Raw genomic sequence first — 7,121 nt, 5'->3', positions numbered from 1 at the left:
TGGACTGATTCCACGATCGTCCTTTCCTGGTTGAAAAGCCTAGCTATGCTGGATACCGATCGAGAAGTTCGAAATGTGAAATTTCACGCCTCTTTCTTCACAAACTATGAGGATGTGTTAGATAGATTTTCGTCTCTTGATCGTGCTATCAGAGTTATATCTTATGTTTTTTTTTCATTTTTCCATAGAACTCATTCGTCTTATAGGAATTGCTATTTGTATGACACAATTACGCTATCTATTGGAAAAAAGACCAATTTCTTCTAAAAGTAGCCTGTTGCCCTTAAATCTTATTCTTGACAAGGAAGGTGTCGTGAGACTTAATGGTAGATTGGCTAGATCACCTTCAATGGCCTACACGGAAAGGAACCTATTTTATTGCCAAATTCATGTCATTTCACTCTTCTTTTAGCGGAATTTATTCATAAGATTTCCATTCATGGTGGAAATCAAATAATAAAAGTCGAACATTGGATTCCTCGTGCAAAAACCCTTGTTCGGACTGTGGTAAATAAGTGCAAGCGATGTATCTTAGATAGAATATTAGAGTGTGGGGCTAGGATGTGTACGACGTACGGCATCAACGGCCTCTCTTGGCGTTTTATTCCTGCTGGAACAGCTCATATGGGTGGTTTATGGGAAGCTGGAGTTCGAAGTTTTAAACTTCTCTTCCGTGAAGAAGCCCATTCCGCAAATACACTTTTGAAGAACTTTCGACTGTCCTTGCTAGAATTGAGGCATGTCTAAATCCTCGACCTCTCTGTCCTATGAGTGACGACCCTAATTACGTAGTGTCTCATACACCAGGCCATTTCCTAATAGGGTCTCCAATATTAGCTCCACCTGAGCCTTCGTTTTAAATCGGTATAGAAAAGTAAAGGCCTTGACTCAGCACTACTGTCGTCGATGGAAAGAAGAATACTTGGCAGGACTTCACAAACGTTACAAGTGGAAGTATACGGAACGCGATATAAGCACCGGAGATTTAGTAGTCCTTCGAAATGAGCAAATGACACCCACTTCTTGGAAAATGGGAAGAGTAGTTCGGACTTATCCAGGAAGTGACAATCACGCGGACAAACGCACTGAAAATTACCAAACTGGTCGTTTTGACCAGTGAATCATTATACCCTACACCACTATAGTGGGGAGGGTATTATACCTTTGTGCTGATGTTTGTAACATACAAAAATATTGGCCCAATACCCACCTTAAAGTATACCGATCGATTCAGAATCATTTTTTGAGTCGATTAAGACATGTCCGTCCGTCTGGCTGTCCATGTAAACCTTTTGCGCAAGGTACAGGCCGCAATTTTCAAGATAATTTGATGAAATTTGGACCAAGCATGTTTTTTGGCACAGAGACGAAGCCTATTGAAAATGGTTGAAATCGGTCCATTATTTCACCTAGCCCCCATACAACCGTACCTCCCGATTTGAAGTTTTTATGTCATAATTACGTCAAATATTCTATTATCTCTCTAAAAATTGGCACAAATAAGTTTTACATAAGTTTAAATGACACTGCAGATTTTCCTAAGGATCGGCCCTTATTTGACCCTAGCCTCCATACAAACCCCCTTCAAAAAATGTCTTAAATGTCTATAATTGACTTGTAACCATTTGTATCGCAATGAAACTCAACAAAACTAACTGTTATTTACAAATATATCATTTTCCCAAATTTACCGAGGATCGGCCCATATTTGACCTATATAAAGCCTCATTTAGCAATTTTACTTTTTTTTATCAATAAATTGCATTCGGCTACTGGCAGTTTTAGACCTTTGCTGCAGTACACAACGGGGGAAGAATGGAAATTTTTTGGAAATAAATCTGGCATTTCTAAACGGCTGATCCGATCGGGATAAAATTTGGCGTGAGCGTAGCTAAGGAGTATTCGAGTTTAAGTTTTGAAGATGAACCCCGCAGATGCCCCAGGGACGGAGCTGTGGTGGCTCAAAGTAGGGTACCTACGACATGTAAAATTTTTAAACTCGTGCCATTTTTTGTTTTTCACCCAAATACAAAGATATTTTCTGAAAGCGCTCGACGAGATCTTGAAAAAACATGCTTGGACATACTACTTATCTCTTATAATATCCGAGTTATAGGCATTTAAAAATTAAGTGATACAAAATTTACCATACCTTGGTCCGCCTTTTTTTGAATACCGGGCGTAATTTTGGACCAAATGGACTCAATTTTTTTCTTGTTAGTTAGACAACAAAATAATATACAAAAAATATACAAAAAATTTCAGATCAATATCATTTACAGATCCAAAAATATACTTTTTTTAATTTAAAAATTCAAAAAATTTTAGATTTTTGCCGTTTTTTTTGCCCAAAATGTGTCTTGCCCAAAATGTGTCTTGCCCAAAATGTGTCTTAACTCTTTTATTAATAAAATAAAAATTTCTTTAAGAACATATAACAATTTTATAGTTTTCTAAAAGGTATCTTTACGCAGAACGCTTTGGCGTAAAAAACTTGTCCTATTTTTTAAAAATGTTGTCACTGCGTCCTTCCGAATATGACCTATTTTTTATCAAAACTTCAACTTTGGGCGACATGTTCTAAAATCCCAAAGCTGGGATCAGAAAACTGAAAGCAGTTTTAGAAACCTCAATATGTTTTCTATTTACTCCAAAAGTATTTTCCCAGCCCTGAAAGAAATGTGGACCCTATGGCAAAAATGTAAAAAATCCCATTTTTGGGATTTTCATTTTTATTTTTGGAAATTGCGGGATGCCCTTTGACCTTTTCAATTTTTTTTTGCATTTTCTTATTTGAAATCACAAATTTAACAAGCGTTGAAGATTTCATTGAGTTTTGTTCATAAATAAAGATTTTGTCATATATTACATATTTGTTAAATTTCTAAAACTATGATTTATATCAAAATTTTAATAGGGTCGCAGATAGCAACAACAATTTAGTCCATATTTATCCCTTAATACCTTTTTTTAGTTAGATATGGAAATTCTAGACCCTTTACAAAATATTTCAAGCCAATATCTCAATTACATTAAAAAAAATATGTTCATTTAAACCTGTATCCTTTAATTTCATATTTTTCATATTTTAGTATTAAGTTAGTTAATTCCTAACTAACTTAACTTATTCTATAAAATAATCTGTCATATCGGTATACATATCCAGAAGGTAATATAAGTTCTTTAAATCTTCCTCGTTTTGAGATGATAGAGTTTCATAACAAATCCATCTTTTTCGCATAGTTGAAAGAACAGGATCAGAAGATAGAAGTAAACTATTAAAAATATCTTCATTCTGTGATTGCCTGGAGCATTTTCTTGAGCTGAAAAGTTGAACATGCTTAAAATCTCGATTCCTCGCTTCCTGGGCTTCTTCTGTTAACTCTCCAAGTGGAAGAATACTCGATTCAATTATTATTTCACCATGACACAATACTTTGTGTACTGTTGGTGTTAGTTCCCTCCATGGATACAGAGATACAAGTAATTTAGAAATTTCAGATGTATATTCCCCAAATCGATTTCCATTAATTTTATGTTTACTATTCAGTGACATTAAAATAGTGTTAACTCTTCGAAGCAACTCCTTGTCGATTCCAGTTATTTTTGAAGTAATTTCAAAATCACGAAAAAACCTTCCCGCCGTATTACCGTCATTTGTACTACCGCAACTTGGAAGTGGTTTGGCAATGTTTAATCCCATCTGAACTTTAAATTCTTCTTGGATTCTGCTTTTTTTCGCAGCTCTCAGTTCTTTCAATTCTTCATTATTTTTTGTTGATTTAGTAAGATTTTCTGGCACACTTCTATATTTGAGGTCGTATGCTATGTGTAAAAAGTAATCCAAAAATCTATTCTGGCATGAAGTGGTGAAATTCCGAAAGACAGGACTTCTTCATTAATACTTCTGCTTTTGTTTATATTTGAGAATTGAGACTTTTTCTCATTACATATTGAGCATCTCCAGAAAGAAGAAGTTTCTGTTATGGCATTGCTGACCTTCCCATCAATCATTGTTAAGCTTAGCTGATATGATACGTTAATAGAGAATTCCTTTATTTTTATGCAAATGGGCTCCAGTGCATTTATTTCATCTTTTGAATATTCCACTAAATCTTTTGTTGTTTTCTTTGACTCCTTTATATATTCTAATCCAATGGGTCTACAAAAATTTTTTGAACCCGGAGTTGTATTGATCCATATATCTTCAAATGAATTTCCAATGCTTGACGATGATGGCTTAAGGGAATATGAACGAATTCTTAATGGCACTAATGATGATATAAATACACTTTTGTAGTCTGCTAATGTCCGACTTCCACAAGCTTGTTTGTATTCTGGAAGTGCTGATAAACCGTCACAACCCCACTTACACATTAAGACAACATCATAGTTATGAAATTTCCTTAGTTGGTATTCTGAAAAGTCTGACACAATTCTTGATGCTGTGTTTTCGAGCAAAGATGATATATCAATACAAGCTTCCACATCATTAACAGCAGAATAGTTTGTTTTTTTTTCCTGGATCGCCTTGTATGATGGAAATATATTGTGTCCTTATTCATGCAGAGCTTTCCTTAATATTTGGTACTTATTTCGACTGAGACCCAGTTCCAACATAAGCGCTATTGCTTCCTCTTCAGTAAAATTTGATTGTGATGTTGGAGTTGGTATACTTTCCACAATTCGCTTAATCGTTTTGGTGATGCATTAGAAAGAATAGTTGCAATATGTACGGCATCCATAGGTTGGTTTTCCTTTTTCAGCATTTCGTTAAATGAATCAGCAATTTCCTCATTTGAGATCGAAAAAAGTTTTTGTGTGACACTCTTTTTTTTACCTTGAACATAAGTCTTCGTATGACTTGCAAGGCTGTCCTGCTGATGTGTTGTAAGTTGAGATTTCGGTAGTAGTTTCCATCCAACTACAAAATTTTAATCGAAATTTCTTTTGATTTCCATCCACAGACTTACTTTTTACATCAAAAAGTTTTCAATTTTTGATATGCCTGTTTTGTCTACTTTTCTACTATATGTAGTTTTTATATAATTTGAAATGTCCTCAATTCTTTCTGGCCCTTTTGAAGATACACTCCATAAAACGGAACACAACTCTTCGTACTTTAATTTAATCTTCATTGTAGATTTATTAAATATGGTACTTAAAATCTGAGAAGTTTACTTATATACCAATTCTTGTCATTTCCGATACAGGTATTCCAAAGTAAAAAATTACGAACTGTCTACGAATTAACATTTAGGACTATATTACTATAACCTGTAATTCAGTCATTGATATTTCTTATTAGTGAATGAATCGAAATTATCATTACCTGTATATTTTTACCTACATGATCATAAACGAAACAGAACGAAATGATCTGTCGAAAAAATTTGGTAAAAAAATTGTTATAAATTTCTGAAAATTTAAGCATAATAGGACCTTTCAATTATAAGAATAAGCAAACAAATAGAAAATAGGTAAATATAAGATTTAAACATGTTCTGTCATATTTAATACTAAAATATGAAAAATATGAAATTAAAGGATATAGGTTTAAATGAACATACTTATTTTTGAATGTAATTGAGATATTGGCTTGAAATTTTTTGTAAAAGGTCGAGAATTTCCATATCTAACTAAAAAAAGATATTAAGGGATAAATATGGACTAAATTGTTATAGGTATCTGCGACCCTATTTAAATTTTGATATAAATCATAGTTTTAGAAATTTAACAAATATGTAATATATGACAAAATCTTTATTTATGAACAAAACTCAATGAAATCTTCAACGCTTGTTAAATTTGTCATTTCAAATAAGAAAATGCAAAAAATTTGAAAAGGTCAAAGGGCATCCCGCAATTCCCAAAAATAGGAATGAAAATCCTAAAAATAGGATTTTTTACATTTTTGCCCATAGGGTCCACATTTCTTTCAGGGCTGGGAAAATACTTTTGGAGTAAATAGAAAACATATTGAGATTTCCAAAACTGCTTTCAGTTTTCTGATTCCAGCTTTGGGAAGTTTTGATAAAAAATAGGTCATATTCGGAAGGACGCAGTGGCAACATTTTCAAAAAATAGGACAAGTTTTTTACGCCAAAGTGTTCTGCGTATAGATACCTTTTAGAAAACTATAAAATTGTTATATGTTCTTAAAGAAAATTTTATTTTATTAAAAAAGAGTTAAGACACATTTTGGGCAAAAAAACGGCAAAAATCTAAAATTTTTTGAATTTTTAAATTAAAAAACGTATATTTTTGGATCTGTAAATGATATTGATCTGAAATTTTGAGTCCATTTGGTCCAAAATTACGCCCGGTATTCAAAAAAAGGCGGACCAAGGTATGGTAAATTTTGTATCACTAAATTTTTAAATGCCTATAACTCGGATATTATAAGAGATAAGTAGTATGTCCAAGCATGTTTTTTCAAGATCTCGTCGAGCGCTTTCAGAAAATATAAAATATCTTTGTATTTGGGTGAAAAACAAAAAAATGGCACGAGTTTAAAAATTTTACATGTCGTAGGTACCCTACTTTGAGCCGCCACAGCTCCGTCCCTAGGGCATCTGCGGGGTTCATCTTCAAAACTTAAACTCGAATACTCCTTGGCTACGCTCACGCCAAATTTTATCCCGATCGGATCAGCCGTTTAGAAATGCCAGATTTATTTCCAAAAAATTTCCATTCTGTCCCACTGTGCAGTATGAGCTATATTTGCTCCTCCTTAGTTGCAAGTCTAAAACTGTCCGTGACCATTGTTGGTGCCGACAAAATATGTCAAGTGAACATTTGTTTACAATATGACTCAACGCAAAATATTACGTTTACAGTCAAAGTAAAAAAATGCAGAGCATCAAAACCCCTTTGCAACCTGTACCGGACTGTGTTAAGATCCATTTCGCGGCACTGCAATTGGCAGGTCCTAGTTTTAATGTCTTAAATAAATTAATTAATTAAATAAATGGAAAGAAAAACTATTACTTTAAGATCTTTATTCTTTATTAGATTTTAACTCTTAAGTTTATATTATGGTTGCAACGTCCGATGTTGTTGCAAGGTGGCCGGCAATGTTTAAGTTCGTTTTTTTTTTTGTACGTATATTTACGTTTTTT

Source organism: Lucilia cuprina, chromosome 3, assembly GCF_022045245.1.
Source record: "Lucilia cuprina isolate Lc7/37 chromosome 3, ASM2204524v1, whole genome shotgun sequence".
Taxonomy (NCBI): domain Eukaryota; kingdom Metazoa; phylum Arthropoda; class Insecta; order Diptera; family Calliphoridae; genus Lucilia; species Lucilia cuprina.
The sequence above is the reverse complement of the archived record's forward strand: the minus strand, read 5'-3'. Positions refer to the sequence as shown.